Source organism: Lissotriton vulgaris, chromosome 2_2 (genome assembly GCF_964263255.1).
Source record: "Lissotriton vulgaris chromosome 2_2, aLisVul1.2, whole genome shotgun sequence".
In the NCBI taxonomy this organism is placed as follows: Eukaryota; Metazoa; Chordata; class Amphibia; order Caudata; family Salamandridae; genus Lissotriton; species Lissotriton vulgaris.
In genome coordinates, this window is record NC_141688.1 from 311,954,715 (window position 1) to 311,979,521 (window position 24,807).

Below are 24,807 nucleotides of genomic sequence, written 5' to 3' on the forward strand. Positions count from 1 at the left end.
AGTGATGTGGTAGAGAAAGAGTCGTGTGAGCCTCGGTTCTTGAGGCTGTGAATCAGCTGGCTATGTTTGCAGTACATGAGGTGCTTGTACACTTAAGAAGTCAGAGACGTGGCTGGAGGTCTGAGAATGAAATACTAATGGATGCTTAGCAGATTCCTGATGCCTGTAGGAAGCTGGGTTTCTGTTGCAGTAACCCCCCCCACCTTTTTCCAAACTACTGATGCACTTTGATGTGCCCTGGGTCCCTGCCAATCAGGTTCCCAGGTTCCCTCCCCAAACTGTTCAATTGTACCTACAATTATCACCCGTCTAGCCACATATAAGTCCCTTATAGAAGGTACCCTGGGTACCTAGGGCACTGTGACCAGGGAAGGCCTCTAAGAGCTGCAGCACATGTTTTGCCACCCTTAGGGGCCCTGTACTACACACACACACACTGCCATTGCAGGCTGCATGTCTTGGTGCAGAGAACCATGAAGAGTCAACATGGCACACATCCCTGTGTGCCATGCCTATAACCCACTGCCCTGGCATTAGTCAGTTACCCCTCTAGCTCGGTGCACTATACCAGTGGTGAGGGTACAGGTGCATGAGCCCTGTACCCCTACAGTGTCTCAGCCAATTCTTAGACATGGTAAGTGCAGTAATGCCATAAAGAGTATATGGTGCTGGTAGTTTATCATCATGAACTCCACAGCACCATAATGACTTTACGGAGTGGTGTGGCTCACTGGTTAGAGGCCGCAGACCCGGAAGCAGAGAACGGCCCGGGACCAGGGTTCAATTCCCGACGCGGCAGGTTCGTGGACCAGGGTCAGCGGACTCGATAATTCTCGCCTCGGTGCCTACTCTAACCAGGGATCACACTCGGCAACTCTGGGCATTAAGCTTGCCTCATCTCTACAACGGCCCCCCACAGACGCCGGGGATGCCTGGTTTCACCTTGGAGATACCCAGTAGGGATCATCTCACAGGGATAGCCAGTACGGGTTCCCCAGCAGTCTACAGCGTCACGACGCCTAAGGGCAGCAGTGCGCTTTACAAGACACATACATTACATACATTACTGAAAACTGGGAAGCTTGCTATCAAACTTCTCAGCACATTAAATCCACACTGATGCCAGTGTGGGACTTGATGAAAAATGCACTGAGAGGGCATCTAAGAGGTGCCCCCTGAAAAACGACCAGCCTCTGATGGATTCCCCGACTGGTACACACCAGCCTTGCCACCAAGAGACATGTTTCTGGACCCTTGGGGTGGGAGCCTTCGGTCCCTGAGCCCAGAAACAAAGCCTTTCCTGGGCGGAGGTGGTTCCATCTGTGGCAGGGGAATTTCAAAGGCCTTGACGCCTTTCTAATGCGACCCCCAGCCTCTCCTGCTAACAGAAGTACGCCCCCTTCCTGTCTCCCCTCCTTTTCATGGGAAGACAGGCGGAAAAATTAGCACAGCCCAGAAGGTGTGCCCACTCTGCTTGACTTACTGGAAGGAGGATTCAACAGTGGAAAGGGCTGAATCCTGAGACCAGTAGGAAAGAGACGAAGAAACACGTTCCAAGGAGGTGTCCATACATCCCACTTCTAAGAGGTGTTGTAGGAGGCGTACATGGTCAACGGCACCAAACGCAAGCCAGTCTAGCAAGGGAGATGGCGACTTATTCCACCATCATCATCCATCCGAACATCATGAGGGAGCGATTAGCTCACATCCTCCCTTCTGAGGTGGGCCTGATGATGTGTCCATGATACAGCTTTATTATGCAAAAGGTGTGCCTGGGCAGTTACCGCTCTGTAACTTAGTAAGAGATGCTTCTTTAATAACAGTCTGACTACTGCAGATTTAGTTTCAAGAGGGGCAAACACAGATTGCGTAGAATAACTAAAAATGTAGCAGATAAAACAAGTAATCTAAAATTCGCCTGATAAAGGAATGTGGCAGCTGCCGCACTTTGTGCTTACTAAGTGCTGATGGGCATTGGTTGTGGGGAGAGCAGGAACCTTTATTAATCGTCATCAAACTGTCAAATGTATTCTGCAACAGAAAATCAAAACAAAGAAGATTGTCCAGGGGATAATCTCTTTAGCACTATAAGATTAGGAACAGCTGGAAGGTTTCTAGTGGGTGTAACCCCACACGATTGATGCAACTACATACATGTACCCACTACATCAACTGCCACTAAATAATATGAGGTAAGTATGAAGTTAAATGGATAAAAGTTAATTTACTATAATTTAAATGAAAAAGTTTGCAAGTCCTATTTAAATATAAATTAGTCTAATCTAGAAAAAAAATGATTTGGGTTAAATATTTACATTAGTTCAATTTACTAACACGTAATGAAGGACAAGAATGGGATTGAAGGTTAAGGACTACCCAGTAATGCAGTTGTATTTAATTTAATGCTGATTAAATGAAGGTAATAACATGTTATGTAAACTGAATACATTGAAGAGTTCAGGTTATTTATTTAGAAAATATTTTAATTTAAACTAATTAATAGTTCGGTAGAGGGTAAAGAGATTATTTATAAACCATGTTAATCAATTTAAGTCAACTTAAGGTTTAATTATTTTAAAATCTTTATTTTAATTCCCAGTAATTAAAGGGTAGAACTAGGGTTAGGGTGATGTTACTGTTTTTTTCAATTTTATTTAATATATTTTAAATTAAACAGATCAAGGGTTAGGGATATAAGTGCTAACTTTATCAATCAAAAGTGAAAAACAAGTTACTCCAGCGTTATGGTTACTTATATAACTCAATTAAATCACATTTTTTAAAACAATGCAGGCCAGGAGTAATCTTGGTCTTTGATTTAATTGATTATAAAATAAAACATTTTGGGCATTAAGGTTAGTTAAAAGTTACTTTATATTTAAATTAGTTCAAATAAACCAATTAGAGAACCACATGGATAGTAGTAGATCCACACTAAGGAAAGTATTCAGTTTGATTTATTTAAGTTAATGAATTTCTGTAAATTAAAGTCTAAAGATTTATATTATTTTTTACGAGATCCTCTATCAAGTGCTAATGTAATCTATTTTTAATGTACTAAATTGAAATTACTTGAGTCATGTTGTTTTTTTTTTCATAGCTTAAACTCAAGAAGGAGGTATTGGAACGCTTTACATGAGCACCAGTTCCATTCCACGAGGACACATTCATATATTTTTTTATTAGGCGCAGGGAGATTAAGTAACTTGCACAGAATCACAGGATATTGAGCCGACCCAAGTCGGCAGCTCTGGCCATATCACTACATCTCCCATGGTTAATTATTTGCACACCAATACTTATGTTATTGAGGTGGATTCTATTTACTGTCTGGGGTAACTTTATATGTTCTGTTCTCTCTGGCTTGGTGCCTTGTAGGAGTAAAGTGTGTAAACACATGAGCACACCCATCCCCCACCCCTCTGATAAGATGGGCTTGTGCTGATAGATGTGTTGTAATTTAGCAGCGATTAGGTTAAGCATTAGCAGAAGACATCCTGTATTTAGAGATTATCTTGTCCATTTTATGGAATCCATTTTGTATTTCTGTCAGCCATTTTGTTTGCCATGTGCTACCATGTGCTCGCTCCTACCTTCCTGTTAACTGCTGTTGAAATCTGCCCAGAGACAAGATATATTTAGACCTTTCCTGTTCTGCACATGATTAGTGGAGCTTGCAGCTGTTGTCAATTTATATCTGTCAGGATGTGTTTACTAGAAACTGGACACTGTTAGCTCCTCCTACTTGTCGACCCTGCATTATCTGTATGACCTTATATGTACATAAAACCAGCACTCTGTGCTTGTACCGCATTCTTTTGAGCCCCTGTGTGGGTATAAAAGGACCATGCTCTTTCCATTCAGTGTGCTACTTCATACATTGCTGAAGGGTGCTGTGTGAATATAGTACCACCTCTTGAGGTTAATAAACTCTGTTTTTTCTATTCCAGTTTCTGTACCAACTTCTTCCTATTGGTCTGAGGACTCTATGCAGAGAAGGAAGAACCCCTAGCACTGGTAGGCCTTGCTGAGGCCAACTACTTCAAATTGGCACATCCAACGTGGGGCTCATCGGCGACTCGGATGCCCGAAGGACTGGTCGCGACGAAGGATTGGAATCTCGCTTTGGACGTGATCACTGCCGGAGGAGACCCGAGTCTTGGCATCCACAGCGTTTTTCCTTTCTTTCTGATCTGACCATCCAGGTCGCGCCTATCCTCGACTGAGATCTTTTCTGTTGATTCGCCGTGCAGTGACCATTTGGTCGATTTGAGAACTTGGCAGTTGGAACCTGGACACCATTTGATTGGTAAGAGCCGTTCTGAGGCACTTTCAGTTTGACGCCTTATAGGTAAGGTTGTTTAGTAACACTTACTGAGGCTTGGAGAACATGGTGGCAGGCGGCTGAGCTGCCGTGGTGCTCCGGGACTCGAGCTCCCGTTTTTTTCCTCCTAATGCCTGACGAGCTCAGATAAATACTGTCTTTTTTCTACCAACTAGTTACTTCTACCTGGAGAGGTTGAACAATTGGATATTAGGAGTATTTTTGTAATTCTTTCCGATTTCACCAACCTACTTGATATTCTTGGCTTGGGGTCTGTCTTTCATGTCTATGACGGTACTCCACGGCAGCGCTCCCAGCGTTCCCTGCGTTGGAGGAGGCAGCAGCGGTGCGGTGTCCGTCTTCGTCTCTTTTCAGCCTACAGGAGTCCCGCTTGTACTGCGGTTGTGGTCCTCGGCCGCCCTGGAGCTGCGGCGTGGTAGGAAGGCACGAAGTTTGGTGCACACGTCGTGCAGCAGTCTCGCAAAGACTCGGCTCTGTGAGTCTGCCTCCCGTGATATAGTGGAGGGTGAGGCAGAGGGCAGAAGGGCACAAAAATGAGTTGGGCAGAGGGCAGAATGGCACAAAAACGAGTGGGGAAGAGGGCAGAAGGGCAGAAAAACGAGTGGGGCAGAGGGCAGAATGGCAGAAAAACGAGTGGGGCAGAGGGCAGAAGGGCACAACAACGAGCGGTCTCGGACAAAAAAAACCCGCGAACACGCAAAGCGCCACGCAAACTCACAAATCGCCCCGTTAACACGCAAAAAAAATCTGCAAATTCGCACAAATTCGGAGAATTTTGCGAATCGCGAATTCTCAAATCCGCGAATTGTGAATTCGCAAAATTCGCCCATACTTACAAAAGACCAAACAAACAGGTAAAAGGAAGGAGGCCCAGTTCCAATGCAATCCCCTGACGGTTAAAAAACCATAGCGCGTAAGGGTAGCGTGCGTTCCTTCGAACACGTCGCAGCGTGGATCCAACTATAGAACTGAAGCGGGTCGGCTACGGCCTTCATTTCTCTGTGGAGGTTGGCTTTGGTGGTGTGGGGGTCTTCGGTGAGGGATATGATCAGCTGGGTGTCTTCAGCGTAGGAGATGATGTAGAGGTTCTGTTTTCGTGCGACGTGTGCCGAGAGATGCCATGTAGATATTGAACAGCGTCGGGCTGAGGGAGGATCCCTGTGGGACGCCGCAGATGATCTCGGTGGTTTTTGAGCGGAAGGGTGGGAGGCGGACGCACTGGGTTCTGCCGGAGAGGAAGGAAGTGGTGCAGGCCAGGGCCTTCTCTTGAATACCGGCGTCATGGAGGCGTGCTGATAGGGTGCGTTGGCAGACTGTGTCAAAGGCTGCTGATAGGTCCAGGAGGATGAGGGCGGCTGTTTCTCCTTTGTCCATGCTGTGGTTGCTGCGAAAACCGGATTGGGAAGGGTCCAGGATGTTGTTGTCTTAGCTGTTTGTTGACAATCTTCTCAGTCACTTTTGCCGGGAACGGGAGCAGGGAGATGGGTCGGAAGTTCTTGAGGTCCTAGGGGTCTGCTTTGGGCTTCTTCAGAAGGGCGTTGATCTCGGCGTGCTTCCAGCTTTCCGGGAAGGTTGCTGTCTCGAAGGAACTGTTGATTGTTTTCCGGAGGTGGGGCGCGATGGTTGTGCTGGCTTTGTTGAAGATGTGGTGAGGGCAGGGGTCTGATGGGGAACCGGAGTGGATGGAGTTCATGGTTTTGATGGTGTCTTCGTCGCTGACGCTGGACCAGGCGGTCAGGTGACTGGTGCGGGTGGTAGTCGCAGAGGTGGTGGACTTGGTGGTGGATGCGGGGGTGTCCGAGTTGAAGCTGTCGTGTATGTCGGTGATCTTGCGGTGAAAGAAGGTGGTCAGAGAGTCTCACAGGTCTTGGGTTGGTGGGATGTTGCTGGTGTTGGAGCTGGGGTTGGAGAGTTCTTTCACGATGCTGAAGAGCTCTTTGGTGTTGTGTGAGTTGTTGTCTAGTCCTTGAAGGCAGTCCTCTTGGCGGTCCGGATGAGTTTGTGGTGTCTATGAGTGGCGCTCTTGTGGGCTGTGTGGTTGTCTGGTGTCCGGTCGTGGAGCCATTTCTTCTCCAGCTTCCGACAGGTGCACTTGGAGATCCGGCGGTCTTCGGTGAACCAGGCGGCTTTCTTGTTGGCGTGGTTGGTTGTGGAGGTCTTGAGAGGGGCGAGGGTGTTGGCGCAGTCGTTGATCCTCTGTGTGAGGTTAGTCGCGGCGGTGTCTGGGTCGGTGGGGTCGGTGGGTGGTCTCAGGGCAAGGGTGGTAGTCAGTTGGTCCTCGGTGACCTTGCTCCAGCAGCGGCGCGGCAGCTGTTGGATGCGGTGGTGTGTGGTGGGTTTCCTGAAGGTGAAATGGATGCATCTGTGGTCAGTCCAGTGGGGTTCGGTGGTGTGGTTGAAAGAGACGTGGGGGCTTGTGGAGAAGATGGGGTGCAGCGTGTGTCCAGCAGTGTGGGTGGGTGTCGTCGCGAGCTGTTTGAGTCCGAAGTTGGCGAGGTTGTCGATCAGGGCGGTGGAGTTGGCATCGTTGTTGTTCTCGAGGTGGAAGTTCAGGTCCCCGAGGAGGATGTAGTCCATGGAGGCGAGGGCGTGGGTGCTGACGAGGTCGGCGATGGTGTCGCTGAACTGTGGTCGGGGTCCGGGAGGTCTGTAGACAAGTGTTCCTCTGAGGGTGGTGTTGGGGTCGGTGTTGATCTGGAAGGGCATGTGCTCGGCGGTGGTGAGGGTGTCGTCGGTGTTGGTCGAGATTCTGATGGAGTCTTTGTAGATGATGGCGATTCCCCCTCCCGCTCCTTTGGTGCGGTCTCTGCGGGAGATCTTGTAGCCCTGTGGGATGGCTAAGGCGATGTCTGGTGCTGAGGTGGTGTTCAGCCAGGTCTCCGTCAGGAAGGCGACGTCAGGGGCGGTGGAGTCTAGGAGGTCCCAGAGTTCGATGGCGTGCTTGCGAGCGGAGTGGTGAGGTAATTGAAATTTTTATGGTCAAGTGTGTCCCCTAACGTGTACCCCAACGGCTCCATGTACGTGCTTTAAGTACATGTAAGTTCCCTCCATGACCGAATATGAAGACGCAAATACATTTGCGTCCAACGTTAACATGTCCTCTTTCAGGTCCACCATGAATGGATCGATAATTCAGTTCCTAACCATACCATGCCAACGTCTTTACATGGTACACTTTTTCGTTTTTCCTGGCTCTGCCGAGCTAGGCCCTGATTCCTGCCTTCGAGCCCTTTCTGCCTCCTGCCTCTGAAAGCTGCAGCATGGACGCGTATCCCTGACCTCTGCCTTTCTTCCTGCCAAGCGAAGCGGTGCCTGGCTCAACCTGGCCTGCCTGCCAAAACCGTATTTTGCCTACAAGTTATCTGTTCAGCCTCCTCGAAAATACATTCCTGTCTAGTGATTTAGGTAAACATCTCCCTGGCTGCAGAGCAAAGAGCAAGCCTTCCTGTCTCCGTGCAAGTAATTTACAATTCCCGTTGCCATAGTAGGCCCATGCCCATGCCCCTGCACGTAGACACGTAGACACATATGCACGCACTAGCCACAGTATAGAATAGCCTCTGTCCGAGAGACCTTTTACTCCAGATAATACATCCTCCAAACATAAGATACCAGATATGTTATAGGTCCAGGTCGTTCTGACATCCCAGACTTCTGTCTCCTCTACTAGTGTTAAAGTTCTCCCCAGTTACCACATCCATGTCACGTCATGCTAGCTGCGCGCGCATCCACACTTTTCTGCTGATCCTGCAACTTTCTCTATGCACCCACCCACATGTGACGATTCTTGTGACGTTCCTCTGACATGTACAAGTGCACGCCTTCGTGTACGCCTATTTTCATGCCTCCTATTACGCACATGTGTTCTTATCTTCTCCTTTTCACCTGTTACGCCTACTGTATAGGATTCAATGATGTTATTCTTCTATATATAATGTGTAATGTTAATAAATCGTTGACTATCCCTTCCCGAACCCTAGTGGTGACGGAACATGATCTCCAACCTCGAGGTTTTTCTAATAAACCCCGTAAAACTCAGATACCACGGACTCTGCCTCTTATTTTTATGAGCTGTCTTGTAATGATAATTATACGGAAAAAATAGATTCGGTAAAATATTTACCACAGTGGGTGTTGAGGAGGATGCATCGGAGGTGGTTGGGTTCTCTGGTTGGTGGTTTGGTAGGCTAGATGCTGGTGAATCTGCAGTTCCGGCATGTGAAAGGCCCTTGGGTGTGCTTCGGGGTGGCCTGGTGGCAGGGGTGGTCTCGTTCGGTGTTGAGTGCGTGGAGGGTGCTGGTTTCGTAGTGCAGTTTGGCGTTGCGGGGGATGTGGGGGGCGTGGGGTCCTGGGGATCTGGCGCTGGGCGTGGTCCAGGCACAGACGGGCGCAGATGGGCTTGTCTTTTGCGCGCCTTCGGCGCGCCAGCAGCACACCCGCTTCGCGCGCCCGCTGGGCGGCCTCCATATGAGGCGAAGTGGGAGGGAGGAGCAGCTGGGAGGCAGGAGCGGGACGACCAATGGGCGAGGGCAGGGGGAACCAGAAGGGAAAGGGGGCGAGGCTGCGGGGGAGCAGCGGCGGGAAGCGGGGAGCGGGGGCTGGCACAGAGGGCTGGGGTGCAGGGAGCGCCTGAAAATACAAAACAATACAAGGATACAAGTTTAAAAAGACAGTCCCCAGCAAATACAGCAAGTACAGTGGGGGAAAGAAAACACAGGTACCGGATAGACTCGAGGAGCTGTGCGGCGTGAGGGTTGACCTGAGGTCAGATCACACTCACCTTCGCCACGCGGCCTCCATATGAGGCTAAGTGGAAGGGAGGAGCAGCTGGGAGGCGGGCGCAGGCGGCCAATGGGCGAGGGCAGGGGGAATCAGAAGGGAAAGGGGGTGGGCCGCGGGGGAGCAGCGGCGGGAAGCGGGGAGTGGCGGGGCACAGAGGGCTGGGGCGCAGGGAGCGCCTGAAAATATAAAACAATACAAGGATACAAGTTTAAAAATACAGTCCCCAACAAATACAGCAAGTACAGTGGGGGAAAGAAAACACAGGTACCGGATAGACTCGAGGAGCCGTGCGGCATGAGGGGTGACCTGGGGTCAAGATCATGGAGAGTACATTTCAAAATGAAAAAGGAAAATGTAAAAACATAATCCTTTCATTTATAAAAAAAGAAAGAAATGGAAGGCCACGCCGGGCAGTAAATCAAATGAAGAATGTACCTATATAATGGTGTTCATTTCACCAGCTGTCCCTCTAAAGTTTGGACGGTGGCCGTGTCCTGGGTTCTGGACAGAGGGTCGACTAAGAGCAATATGCCAGCAGTAACCAGCATTGCACCAGGGTGAACATTACGTCAGACATGGGCACCCATCTCATACATTGCACCTTAATGCCATGGACTGGCACCCTTCTCTGCAATGCACCCTAATGCCACGGGCTGGCACCCACCTCTGCAATGCACCCTAATGCCATGGGCTGGCACCCTTCTCTGCAAGGCACCCTAATGCCATGGGCTGGCACCCATTTCTGCAATGCACCCTAATGCCGTGGGCTGGCACCCCTCTCTGCAATGCACCCTAATGCAGTGGGATGGCACTGCTCAGCAATGCGCCCTAATGCCGTAGGCTGGCACCCTTCTCTGCAATGCACCCCAATGCTGTGGGCTGGCACCCTTCTCTGCAATGCACCCCAATGCCGTGGGCTGGCACCCTTCTCTCCAATGCACCCTAATGCCGTGGCTGGCACCCTTCTCTGCAATGCACCTAGGCTAATGCTGTGGGCTGGCACCCTTCTCTGCAATGCACCCTAATGCCATGGGCTGGCACCCATCTCTGCAATGCACCCTAATACCATGGGCTAGCGCCACTCAGCAATGCGCCCTAATGCCGTAGGCTGGCACCCTTCTCTGCAATGCACCCTAATGCCGTGGGCTGGCACCCCTCTCTGCAATGCACCCTAATGCAGTGGGATGGCACTGCTCAGCAATGCACCCTAATGCCGTGGCTGGCACCCTTCTCTGCAATGCACCTAGGCTAATGCCGTGGACTGGCACCCTTCTCTGCAATGCACCCTAATGCCATGGGCTGGCACCCATCTCTGCAATGCACCCTAATACCATGGGCTAACGCCACTCAGCAATGCGCCCTAATGCCGTAGGCTGGCACCCTTCTCTGCAATGCACCCCAATGCTGTGGGCTGGCACCCTTCTCTGCAATGCACCCTAATGTCATGGGCTGGCACCGCTCTACGATGCACCCTTATGCCGTGGGCTGGCACCCGTCTCTGCAATGCACCCCAATGCCGTGGGCTGGCACCCCTCTCTGCGATGCACCCTAATGCCACGGGCTGGCACCCATCTCTGTGATGCACCCTAATGCCACGGGCTGGCACCCATCTCTGCAATGCACCCTAATGCCATAGGCTGGCATCCTTCTCTGCAATGCACCCTAATGCCATGGCTTGGCACCCATCTCTGCAATGCACCCTAATGCCGGGGGCTAGCACCGCTCTGCGATGCACCCTAATGCCGTGGGCTGGCACCCTTCTCTGCAATGCAACCCAATGCCGTGGGCTGGCACCCTTCTCTGCAATGCACCCTAATGCCATGGGCTGGCACCCTTCTCTGCAATGCACCCTAATGTCATGGGCTGGCACCGCTCTACGATGCACCCTTATGCCGTGGGCTGGCACCCTTCTCTGCAATGCAACCCAATGCCGTGGGCTGGCACCCTTCTCTGCAATGCACCCTAATGCCATGGGCTGGCACCCTTCTCTGCAATGCACCCTAATGTCATGGGCTGGCACCGCTCTACGATGCACCCTTATGCTGTGGGCTGGCACCCTTCTCTGCAATGCACCCTAATGTCATGGGCTGGCACCGCTCTACGATGCACCCTAATGCCGTGGGCTGACACCCTTCTCTGTGATGCACCCTAATGCTGTGGGCTGGCACCCTTCTCTCCAATGCACCCTAATGCTGTGGGCTGGCACCCCTCTCTGCAATGCACCCTAATGCCATGGGCTGGCACCCTTCTCTACAATGCACCCCAATGCTGTGGGCTGGCACCCTTCTGTGCAATGCCCCCTTCTGCCATGGGTTGGCAGAAGGGGGCACCCTAATTCAGTGGGCTGGCACCCTTCTCTGCAATGCACCCTGATGCCATGGGCTAGCACCACTCAGCAATGCGCCCTAATGCCGTGGGCTGGCACCCTTCTCTGCAATGCACCCTTATGCCGTGGGCTGGCACCCTTCTCTGTGATGCACCCTTATGCCGTGGGCTGGCACCCTTCTCTGCAATGCACCCTAATGCTGTGGGCTGGCACCCTTCTCTGCAATGCACCCTAATGCTGTGGGCTGGCACCCTTCTCTGCAATGCACCCCAATGCCGTGGGCTGACACCCTTCTCTGTGATGCACCCCAATGCCGTGGGCTGGCACCCTTCTCTCCAATGCACCCTAATGCTGTGGGATGGCACCCTTCTCTGCAATGCACCCCAATGCCGTGGGCTGGCACCCTTCTCTGCAATGCACCCCAATGCCGTGGGTTGGTACCCTTCTCTCCAATGCACCCTAATGCTGTGGGCTGGCACCCTTCTCTGTAATGCGCCCTTATGCCGTGGGCTGGCACCCTTCTCTGCAATGCACCCTAATGCCATGGGCTGGCACCCTTCTCTGCAATGCACCCTTATGCCGTGGGCTGGCACCGCTCTGCAATGCACCCTAATGCCGTGGGCTGGCACTGCTCAGCAATGCACCCTAATGCCGGGGGCTGGCACCGCTCTGCGATGCACCCTAATGCCGTGGTCTGGCATCCTTCTCTGCAATGCACCTTAAGGCCGTGGGCTAGCCTCGCTCAGCAATGCCCCCTAATGCCATGGCCTGGTACCCTTCTTTGCAATGCACCCTGATGCCGTGGGCTGACACCCTTCTCTGCAATGCACCGTAATGCCGTGGGCTGGCACCCTTCTCTGCAATGCACCCCAATGCCGTGGGCTGGTACCCTTCTCTGCAATGCACCCTAATGCCGGGGGCTGGCACCGCTCTGCAATGAGCCCTTATGCCATGGGCTGGCACCCTTCTCTGCAATGCACCCTAATGCAGTGGGCTGGCACCCTTCTCTGCAATGCAACCTAATGCCGTGGGCTGGCACCCATCTCTGCAATGCACCCTAAGGCCATGGGCTGGCACCGCTCAGCAATGCCCTCTAATGCCATGGGCTGGCACCGCTCAGCAATGCACCCTAATGCTGTGGGCTGACACCCTTCTCTTCAATGCACCCTAAGGCCGTGGGCTGGCACCGCTCAGCAATGCACCCTAAGGCTGTGGGCTGGCACCGCTCAGCAAAGCCCCTTAATGCCATGGGCTGTGCACTGGTCAGCAATACACCATAATGCCGTGGGCTGGCACCCTTCTCTGCAATGCACCATAAGGCCATGGGCTGGCACTGCTCAGCAATGCACCCTAATGCCATGAGCTGGCACCCTTCTTTGCAATGCACCCTAATGCCGTGGGCTAGCACCCTACTCTGAAATGCACCCTAATGCCGTGGGCTGGCACCCTGCTCTGCAATGCACCCCAATGCTGTGGGAAGGCACCCTTCTCTGCAATGCACACCAATGCCGTGGGCTGGAACCCTTCTCTGCAATGCACCCTTATGCCGTGGGCTGGCAACCTTCTCTGCAATGCGCCCTTATGCCATGGGCTAGCACCCTTCTCTGCAATGCACCCTAATGCCGTGGGCTGGCACCCTTCTCGGCAATGCACCCTAATGCCGTGGGCTGGCACCCTTCTCGGCAATGCACCCTAATGCTGTGGGATGTCACTGCTCAGCAATGCACCCTAATGCCGTGGGCTGGCACCCTTCTCTGCCATGCACCCTAATGCTGTGGGATGGCACTACTCAGCAATGCACCCTAATGCCGTGGCTGGCACCCATCGCTGCAATGCACCTAGGCTAATGCTGTAGACTGGCACCCTTCTCTGCAATGCACCTACGCTAATGCCGTGGGCTGGCACCCTTCTCTGCAATGCACCTTTATGCCGTGGACTGGCACCCTTCTCTGCAATGCACCCTTATGCCGTGGGCTGGCACCCATGTACCCCGGATGTGCAAAAATCTCAGCAACAGCCTCACTTGTCTCAGGATCAGCAATGCGCTACAGACAAACCACGCCTGCATTTACGACGGCTATGACAAGGTGGTCCGAACCACGAATGCGTTTACAATGCATTCCTTTACCATGCAAGTCGTTACTACTCCAACCCTTTTCCTCCTTCACATATGAGGCTTCCAGGATCCATATATACACACAAGGTGGAGCCTGAGGAGATTTAATGGACCAGCGAGGGCACATTCCCAACTAAAGACTCAATAACGTCACGCAGTGATAATCCAGAAGTGGGGACAACTATTCTGGAGAGGACAGTTTCCCTCACACACCAGAGGACTTCATTTCACTTGATGTTGACTTTTTAACAGTCTTTTTAAAATGGGGGCATCTCTTCTTTCTTTTAACGCCACTACCTCTACTCGCTAGGTTAGAGTTAGATGAGCGTGTGTACCTTAGGCAAGGACAGATGTGGGAAGGAAGCCACTTTTGCAGGTGAGCGACACTTTACATAAGAATTGACATAGTTATCCAGAGTCACCACATATTTTCTGTTATATATTACACCTGTTACTTTTGCATGAACAAGTTGTACAGATTTTTTTTTTTTTTTTTTTAAATTCACGTTGACTAGATGTGAGACCCATGCCCAGCACCCTACTACACTGACTTACTCATGCGGTTTGTTGTTTATGTCTTATCCACAGGTCCTACAGGTGAATCCGTTGAACTGCTGGATCATTGGTTTAGTATCTTTCATTTAACACACCGACACTTTTGCATTTCCTTTTTCACCCGCACATAGCAGTAGCTTTATTGGAGACCCTGATGAAAGCCACAACACTGTCCAGGTCTGAGGCTGAAACATGTTGATCACGGCTGCCTCTAATGTGGTCAGTAGCACTATTCACCATTTGTTTTTCACCCCAGCACAGGGTAGCAATAATAAACTGCATCTGGCTAACCTTGTAGCTAGTTTTAACCACTTATCTGCCAGCACTGCACTTTTCCCATCATAAATCTTCCCTCTTAGGGAGAGGAGTTGGCCTAACGGCTAGGGCGGTCGACCTCAAATCTGAGGAACTGGGTTTGAGTCTCGGCAACGACGCTGAACATTCTGTGACTCTGGGCAAATCGCTTAATCTCCCTGTGCCTAACAAAAACAAAATAATAATAATAATAATAATGAATGTGTCCTCATGCTATGTAAAGCGCTCTGATGCCTGATACCTTTGGGTCAAGTTTGCGCTATATAAAACTCTGTAAAATAAAAAATAAATAAAAATACACACCGCTCACATTGGGTTTTATGAACACCCCTCTTACTTGAAAACATCCCTGAGCTTCTCCCTCGCAGCGAGGGGGTTGTAGCCCGCATCATGGCTCGGTTTCATGATGCGAGGAGGATTCCCCATGATGAGGTATGACACCTCTGGTGTGTGAGGGAAACCATCCTTAAAAGGGACCCCCCCCCTCCAGCATAGTTGTTCCCACTTCTGGACCATCACTGCGTGACTTCGTACCCGAGGGCTCGTTGTGTGTTATTGCTTCCAGGGTCCACTCAGGAGCTCTGATGTCATCTTGAAAAGTGATCTCTTCTGCACAGGATTCCTGCTGCCCACTTCCCTGCCCAGAGCCAATCAATCAATCAATCAATCAATCAATCAGGGGATTTGTAAAGCGCACTGCTTACCCGCTAGGGTCTCAAGGCGATGGTGCGGGGGGGAGAAGCTGCAGCTAGTGATCGAAGAGCCAGGACTTGAGCAGTCTTCTGAAAGCCGGGAGGTCTACGGTCTGTCGTAGGAGGAGGGGGAGGGCGTTCCAAGGACTTGGCGGCCCGGTGGGAGAAGGATCTGCCCCCGGAAGTGGTTCTGTGGATGTGCGGGACGGCGGCCAGGGATAGGTCGGCAGAGCGGCGTTTCCTGTTGGGTACGTAGAAGGAGAGTCTGTCGTTGAGGTAGGCTGGGCTGGTGTTGTGGAGTGCCTTGTGTGCGTGGATCATGAGTTTGAATGTGATTCTTTTGTCGACGGGGAGACAGTGCAGGTCTCTCAGGTGCGGGGTGATGTGGTCACGGCGTAGGACGTTGAGGATCAGGCGTGCGGAGGCGTTCTGCATTCTTTGGAGTCTGTTGAGGAGTTTGGACGGGGTTCCGGCGTAGAGGGCGTTTCCGTAGTCGAGTCGGCTGCTGTCGAGGGCGTTGTGACGGTTTTCCGTGTGTCCGTCGGGATCCATCTGTAGGTCTTGCGGAGCATTTGGAGAGTGTGGATGCAGGAGGAGGAGACTGCATTTACTTGATTGGTCATGCTGAGCTTGGAGTCGAGGATGATCCCTAGGTTGCGTGCATGGTTGGTTGGTGCTGGGGGGTTCCCAGTGATGCTGGCCACCAGGAGTCGTCCCACGCTGAGGGATTGGGCCCGAAGATGAGGACCTCCGCCTTGTCCGTGTTCAGTTTGAGTCGGCTTGCCTCCATCCATTCGGTGACGGCCTTCATGCCCTGGGGTAGGTTGGATTTGGCAGTAAAGGGGGCGTTGGTGAGGGAGAGGATCACCTGGGTGTCGTCGGCATAGGAGATTATGTTGAGGTCTTGTAGTCTGGCGATGCGAGCGAGGGGGGCCATGTAGACGTTGAACAGAGTCGGGCTGAGTGAGGATCCCTGGGGGACGCCGCAGATGGTAGTGGTGGATCCGGAGTGGAACGGGGAGGCGGACTCTCTGGGTTCTGTCGGTGAGGAAGGAGGTGGTCCAGTCCAGGGCCTTGTCTCGGATCCCTGCATCGTAGAGGCGTGTGCGCAGTGTGTGGTGGCCAACGGTGTCGAAGGCGGCAGAGAGGTCCAGGAGGAAGAGGGCTGCTGTCTCGCCGCTGTTGAGTAGGATTCTCATGTCATCTGTGGTGGCGATGAGGGTGGTCTCTGTGCTGTAGTTGCTGCTGAAGCCTGACTGGGAGGGGTCCAGGATCCTGTTGTCTTCTAGGTAGCGGGTGAGCTGGGTGTTGACGATCTTTTCCATGACTTTCGCAGGGTACGGAAGCAGGGAGATGGGCCGGAAGTTCTTGAGGTCGCTCGGGTTGGCCTTGGGTTTCTTCAGGAGGGCGTTGATCTTGGCGTGTTTCCAGCTCTTCGGGAAGGTACCGGTCTCGAATGAGAGGTTGATGATGTTACGCAAGTAGGGTGCGATGATGCTGACGGCTTTGTTGGCGATGTGGTAGGGGAGCTGGTCAGACGGGGAGCCTGAGTGGATGGTGCTCATGGTCCTTGCTATGTCTTCGGTGCTCACGTTGGTCCAAGTGGTCAGGGGGTCGTGGTCGGTGGGGCTCGGGGGTGTTCGTCGTGGCGGGGTCCGTGGGGTGTGTCCGGGGGGGTGAAGCTGTTGTGGATGTCGGTGATCTTGCGGTGGAAGAAGGCAGCAAGGGTGTCGCACAGGGCTTGTGAAGGCGGGATATTGTTGGTGCAGGAGCTGGGAGAGGAGAGCTCTTTCACGATGTTGAATAGCTCTTTACTGTTGTGTGCATTGTTGTCGAGGCGGTCTTTGAATTAGGCTTTTTTGGTGGTCCTGATGAGGTGGTGATGGTTGCGGATGGCGTCTTTGTGGGCTGTGCGGTTGGCGGGTGTTCTGTCGTTGAGCCAGATGTTCTCCAGTTTCCGGCAGGTGCGTTTGGAGGCTAGGAGCTCTGGGGTGAACCAGCTGGCACTCTGGCTGGTGTCTCTGTCAGTGGGTTGCTTCATGGGTGCTACGGTGTTGGCGCAGTCCTCCATCCAGAGTCTGAAGGTGCGAGCCCCCTCCTCGGGGTCGGTGGGGCTGGTCGGTGGGTTGAGTGCGAGGTGTGTTTCTAGTCGTTCCTTGGTGACTTTTCCCCAGCATCGGCAGGGGATCTGTAGAGTGCGGTGGTGGGAGATGGGTTTCTGGAAAGTGAAGTGGACGCAGTGGTGGTCGGTCCAGGTGAGCTCGGAAGTGTGGCTGAAGGCAACGTGGTGGCTGGCGTAGAAGATGGCGTCGAGCGTGTGACCGGCGATGTGGGTCGGGGTAGTGACAATCTGTCTCAGTCCGGGGGTGGCGAGGTTGTCGATCAGGGTGGAAGAGTTGCTGTCGTTGTTGTTTTCTATGTGGTAGTTCAGGTCGCCGAGTAGGATGTAGTTGGTGGAGGTCAGGGCATGCGTGCTGATGAAGTCGGCGATGGAGTTGCAGATTTGGGGACTTGGTCCTGGTGGTCTGTAGATGAGGCTGCCTCTGAGGGTGGTCTTGGGGTCTTTGTGGATCTTGTCCAGAGTCACGTGTTTGCGTCCCCTATAGAACTATTCACCCAGGCTTGCAGCACTATAGGCCGGATTTAGTGTCCTTCCGCGGCGTATGCCGCTATTGACTGAGTGCTTACCCAACCCAACTATGGGTAGTAATTTTACATGCATGCCCTCATGTGAACTAGAAGATCAAACCCTCTGCAGTCAGCCTACTGTCTCTCTCTCTAAAATGGCCTTTCTCAGGAGTGCCAGAAGTGTGAGATCAGACTCATCATAGTAGCAATTACAGAATTTCACCCTGTCTGGCTCCCACTCAAAAGCTGTGCAACTCACTGAACAGTTTCTTTGTGGACAAAATAGAAACCATTAGGGCAAGTATCCCCTCCTTAGTAAATGGGAAGCCTCCAGATGATAATCCTTATAATTTATCCACTATGGCTCAATTTATGACCATAGATCCCGACATTCTATCAGATTTAATGTCCAGAGTCAAGTCGAGCTCTCCGAAGGACTGCTGCCCCCCCTCTATCTTGAGGGAAGTATTTTCAGCCTTACCTTATAGTATCCTTCCCTTCCTTAACGAATCTCTTAGTAAAGGGGAAGTACCCAGCACGTTCAAAAATGCCACATTAGTTCCTCTTCTTAAGAAGCCAGGAGCAGACTCTTCTGATTCTTCTAATTACCGTCCTATTTCCCTTCTCCCCTTTTTTCAAAGATCTTGGGGGCCCATGTGGCCAGATGTCTCTCCAACTTTATTGAAAAATCTGATTTCCTTCAACCGAATCAAGCCGCATTCCGGCCTGCTCATTCTACAGAATCAGTCATCCTGGCAGTGATGGATACCTTGAGGGCTAATGCGGATATGGGGACCGCGCAGGCACTTGTGCTCCTGGTTCTCTTGGCTGCGTTCGACACGGTTGACCACAACATCTTGCTGTCCCATGTCGAACAAGCAGGGATCTGGGGAACGGCTCACAGATGGATAAAGTATTTTCTAACTGGTAGAACCCAAGCTGTGCGCCTCAAGAACTATACTGCCCACAACCTGCCCACCTCATGTGGAGTCCCACAAGGCTCGTCTCTTTCCCCATTACTGTTTAACTTGTATATTCGCCCTTTGATCCACTCACTTAAAACCATGAGAACTACTGTTTTCAATTACGCTGATTATCTCCAGCTATTTTTTTTAAGTTATATTCTCCAAATGCAGCTGTCGAATTCCAAGCTACAATGTTACATATTAAACGCTGGATGGATTTGAATCAATTAAAGTTTAACCCTGGCAAGACGGAATTGGTGCTGCCTGGGAAGAGCTCCCCTTGTTGGGGACCTCATTTCCGGCCAAGTGAATTAGGTCCTCCCCCTGTCCCTTCTCTATCAGCAAAAAGTCTCGGGGTGACTATAGACTCTGATCTCTCATTGAGGGGACATGTAGGTACTGTAGTCTCTTCTTGTCTTTTTCAATTACGCAAAATTAGAAAAATCGTGTACCTGCTGTCCCACCAAGCTCTTGTTCAGGTGATGATAGCCTTTCTCGCCTTGACTTTTCCAATTCTCTTTACACTGGTCTTTCTTTGAGTCTGCTCAGCCGCCTTCAAATAATTCAGAATCAGGCGGCGAGACTGATTTATAAACAGCCGAAATGGCAATCAGCAAGGCCTTTATTGTCTAAACTACACTGACTGCCCATAGCACAACACACTACTTTTAAGACGGGGTGTATAGTCTTCAAGGCATTGCATTGCATAAGCCCTAAATTCCTTAATAGCCTGATCACCAGACACGTCCCCATGCGTAACCTTCGTTCCGCCCATCTCCATCTCCTCACTATTCCATCAATTAAATTAAAACGCCTGGCTCCCAGGCTTTGGAATTCACTCCCACTCTCAGTTAGGAATTGTGACAGCTTACTGGGCTTCAGAAAGGCCTTGAAAACCTGTCTCTTTGGGCAATCCTGTTAAATCGGTCTATTGCAGCTACTTGTGTATGATTAGCGCCATGAAACCTCTGGTGAACGTGCGCTCAATAAATTCATCCTAACATAACATAATATAACTCAACAGAAAGAGATTTTAGGGAGAGGATAGTCACCAGCTGCTGGGAGAACGAGACTCTGGAAGCCAGACGAGAGAGTGCAGCTGGTAGAGACTGTTAACGATGAGACAGTTGACTGTTAAAGATTAATGAGACAGGTGGCCTTGGAGATGAGAGGGTACGGCTGTGAGAGACTGTTAATGATGAGACAGGTGACTGTTAAAGATTAATGAGACAGGTGGCCTTGGAGATGAGAGAGTGCGGCTGTGAGAGACTGTTAACGATGAGACAGGTGACTGTTAAAGATTAATGAGACAGGTAACCATGGAGATGAGAGAGTGCAGCAATGAGAGACTGTTCAAGATGAGACAGGTAGCCTTGGAGATGAGAGGGTGCGGCTGTGAGAGACTGTCCAAGACAAGACAAGTGGCCATGGAGATGAGAGAGTGCAGCTGTGAGAGACTGCTAAAGATGAGACGGGTGACTGTTAAAGATGAGAGAGATGACTGTTAAAGATGAGACAGGAATCCATGGAGATGAGAGGGTGCAGCTGTGAGAGACTGGTAAAGATGAGACGGGTGACTGTTAAAGATGGGACAGATGACTGTTAAAGATGAGACCGGTAGCCATGGAGATGAGAGTGCAGCTGTGAGAGACTGTCCAAGATAAGACAGGTGCCCATGGAGATGAGAGGGTGCAGCTGTGAAAGACTGTTAAAGATGAGACGGGTGACTGTTAAAGATGAGACCTGTGACTGTTAAAGATGAGACCGGTGACAATTGAGATGAGATTGTGCAGCTATGAGAGACTGTTCAAGATGAGATAGATGACTGTTAAAGATGACAACGGCGGCCATGGAGAGACTGTTAAAGATGAGACAGGTAACCATGGAGATAAGAAAGTGTAGCTGTGAGAGACTGTTAAAGATGAGACAGGTAGCCATGGAGATGAGAGGGTGCAGCTGTGAGAGACTGGTAAAGATGAGACAGATGACTGTTAAAGATGAGACAGGAGGCCATGGAGATGAGAGAGTGTGTTGGACCCGGCCTCGTGGCCTGGTTCCCCCCCGCTACTCACCTCCCCGTTAGCCCAGCCCCATACCTAGAAACCCATAGCTGCCCTACCCATGTCTGACCAAACGCCCATGGCCGCATCGGCCTGTCCCCGGCCACCTTTCCAGCCCGCGCGCCCCAAACCCACAAGGCCCCATAGGCCCATCGGCAGCTATTTTCCCTTCCCGAGATCCCTGATGCCGTGGGCCTAGCATGACCCCAGCACCAGCGCAGCGTAGGCTCCAGACGTGCCAGCCCCCGTTGGGAGGGTGAGGGCTACCCTAGTGAGAGAAGACGAGGAGTTTCGATGGCACCTCCGGCCTCTCCTGAGAGACTGGTTTCAATCACACCTCTGGTCTTCCCCCTGAGGGCCAGTTTCGATTGCACCTCTGGACTCCCCGAGTGCTGGCTCCAGACCTGCTGGGCGTCTGGGAATTCCCGGACGCATCCTCAAAGGGATCAAAGAACCAACCACCGGGCCTCACCCACGGACCACCCCCACAGCCTCAGACCTCCGCCTGCGATGGTCTGGACATCAAAGGGTCACTGGACTATATCAAGGGCCGCCCCTGAACTAGCGGGCAGTTGTATCTTGGACAAGGAAGCCCTGCTGATCTGATCGCGGCTGAACTGAACCTTGTGAACTCTTTGAGCCCTGCTGACGCTGTTGCGGCTCGTTCTTGGAACTGAACCATCGGAGCCCTGCTGACCTCGTCGTGGCTCGAGCTTGAATCTTGAAGACCTCTACTGAACCTTCTGAGCCCTGCTGACGTGGTCGCGGCTCCTCCTGAACTTCCTCCAGAGCGAGCCCTGCTGACGTTGTCGCGGCTGAGGAATATTCTAGTCCAGCTGGACTATCGAAGACACCAACCAGAGAGAACCATTCTCAAGTGAGTAGGATCCCCAGTGTGACTACCACCTTCTGTATCCCCCTGGCTCGAGGATTGAGAGCTGTGCGCAGGGTACGCTACGTACTGGCCTACGAGACTAAGACTGTCCCGCTACCCCCTCCCTAAAGACTTGAGACTCTGCGATCCCTCGATCATTGTACATAAGTGTGATAATACTTTTTCTTCATGATTATAAAGAAGTTGATAACGAACCCTTCGGTGTTGTGTCTGTTAATAAGTGTGGTGTGGTCCTCGTGTGTACGATTCACTACTTGAGGTCTTCCCCGGTGGAGATCCCTCCCAAGGCTCAGCATTATTGGTGGGAGAGGTGGGTCACAGAGGAGTCGGGTCGATTCACTACTTGAGGTCTTCCCCGGTGGAGATCACTCCCAAGGCTCGGCATTATTGGTGGGAGAGGTGGGTCACGGAGGAGTCGGGTAGACATAACCCGACCTCTGGGATCGCCCCTTCTAACATTGGTGGCAAGCGGCGGGATAAGAGCCTACGCCTAGAATCGTACAGTAAAGTGACTGACACACCACCCGAACAAGACCAACCATGAGTCTCACCGGAACCAGCGAAAAAAACGCATTTCAGAAAGAAAAAATGGAAGATTATACCCACAAAGAATTAAAACAATTCTGTAAAGATTTCCGCATCGCTACCACTGGGTTGAGCACCAAAGACAACTTCCAGAAAGCCCTGACGGCCTGGGTAGAAGCTGGGGCCCCTCTCCCCACGACTGAAGGAAATGGTGGAGAGGAAAAGCCGCCGACCGAAACTGACGGCCTGAGGGAAGAGGGAGCCGACTCCCTGCCACGGAATGCCAGCACGGAGAGAGGTCTGTCGATAGAAGAAATGGCAGACCGAGAGCGCAACCGAAACCACGAGCTAGAACTGGCCCGACTTAAAATCGAAAGAGAACTAAAGCTGGCAAAACAGAAACTAGCCATCGAGCAGTTACGGCTGCAAGGGGAATTAGAATACAAGAAGCTCCAGCGAGAGCTAGAAGAAAAGAAGCTCCAGAGGGAGCTAGAGGAAAAGAAGCTCCAGCGGGAGCACGAAGGGAAGAAACTCCAACTCGAACACGAGCGCAGCTTGAAAGAGCCCGAAATTGAAGCCCGGAACGAAGAGACCTGACCCCCGGGGAACAGAGACCCTGGACCCCTGGTCGAACCGAAAGTACACATCCCCAAGGATGTGGTGAAGGAGTATTATAAGAATGACGATATCCAGCAGTGGTTCAAAGCATACGAGGTCGCCATGACCGTCCACCGAGTACCTGAGAAGGATTGGGGGGCTGGATTATGGGGCCGCTTCCTCAGCGAAGGGAGAGACACCCTGCTGGATCTGCCCTCCGCCGTCGTGAACTCCTTCACCCATATGAAGGACGCCCTCATGGCTCGCTATGGGCTCACTCCGGATATGTACCGACAGAGATTTCAAGACTGCAAAAAGATACCCGGCACCACATGGGTAGAATACGTAAATTTCTACAGCCGGGCCTTGGAAGGGTGGATCAAGGGCAGCAAAGTGACCACCTTCGAAGGACTTGTAGACCTCATCACCTATGAACATCTATCCAACAATTGCTTTGTAGAACTGAGACAGCACCTTCTCGATAGCAAGTTGGCCGACCCCCGGAAGTTGGCTGTCGAGAATGATCGATGGGTGAACACCAGAGTCACACGAAGTCCAGTGGGAGACTATAATAGAAACGAGCAAGGAAAGCCACGTCAGAGGGGCGGGGGGAATCAGAATAGACAGAGGGGTTCCAAGGAAGGGCCTCCTCGCAGTCCCCCTAGGAACCAGCCAGGGACCCCCCCCCCGGCCAGACGCAAGATTCCCTCCTGTTAGATCAGGACCCAGAAAAGCCACAGCTTGCTACCGATGTAACCAAACAGGGTACTATGCCAATGATCCCAACTGCCCCCTGCTCAAGAAGACCCCTGCTGCAGGTCCCCCTGCGCGCCACCTCGCCAACGTAGCTCTAGAAGAAGAGGAGATAGAGGACCCCAAGGGGTGGGAACCAGCAGCCATGACCTTAGTTTCCCTGGGGGATAGAGATATGGTCCCCGGAACCTTTCTACCAGACAACACAGAGAAATACCGACAGCCGGTGACTGTCAACGGGTTCCGCATAGGAGCTCTCCGAGATACCGGTGCCAGTATCCCTGCTGTGAAAGAGCACCTAGTCACCCCAGACCAAATAGTACCCCGTGCCTCCTGCAGAGTGATCTCCGCGGACAATTCCGTCCGTACCTGTAGGATAGCTCAAGTCCCATTCGAGTGGGAGGGCGTCTCCGGAGAGTTACGAGTTGCGGTCCGCACCGACATGCCCGTGGACTGTCTCATCGATAACGACCTAGAGAGCTCCCCCTGGAAGCAAGTAGAGCGAAAGACGCACCTTGAGATGGTGGGCCTACCCGAGTGGGCCTGGGTGACCACCCGATCCATGGTGGCCCGGGTGGCCACCCCCGATGAGGTGACCACTGACAACCCTCGCCCCGTCTCCGCCGAGCCGGAGGGCAGCAGGCAGACCGAAGGCCTTGACCTCTTCCCCAGCGAAAGCAGCGACCCCGACCCCGGTCTCCTGGACCAAGCTGATGAGCCAGCCCTGAGCACAGACGATCTCCCTGAGTTGGTCCAGTGGCGCCAAGAGGGGGGGCCCTCCCGAGAAGAGTTCTGCCTGGAGCAGACTTCTTGTCCCTCTCTAGTGGGGCCGCGGCAGCAGGCCGCCGGCGACCAGTCTGGCTCCCACCACATATATTGGGAAAATGGCCTGCTATATAGCGAACAGAAGTCCGCAGAACTAGGGTCAGCCCGAGTGCTGGTGGTACCCCTACGTTTCCGCGGATTCCTACTGAACCTGGCCCAGGATGTGCCCTTGGCAGAACACTTGGGTCAAGACAAAACGTACGCCCGGTTGGTCACCCATTTCTACTGGCCGCACATGCGCTCTGATGTGGAGGCCCACTGCAGGTCCTGCCCCACGTGTCAGGCCAACGGAAAGAGCGGAGGGCGATGCAAGGCTCATCTCCAACCCTTCACCGTGGTCAGTACCCCCTTTGAACGGGTGGGAATCGATATTGTGGGGCTCCTTGACCTCCAAACGTCCTTAGGACACCGGTTCATTCTGGTCCTGG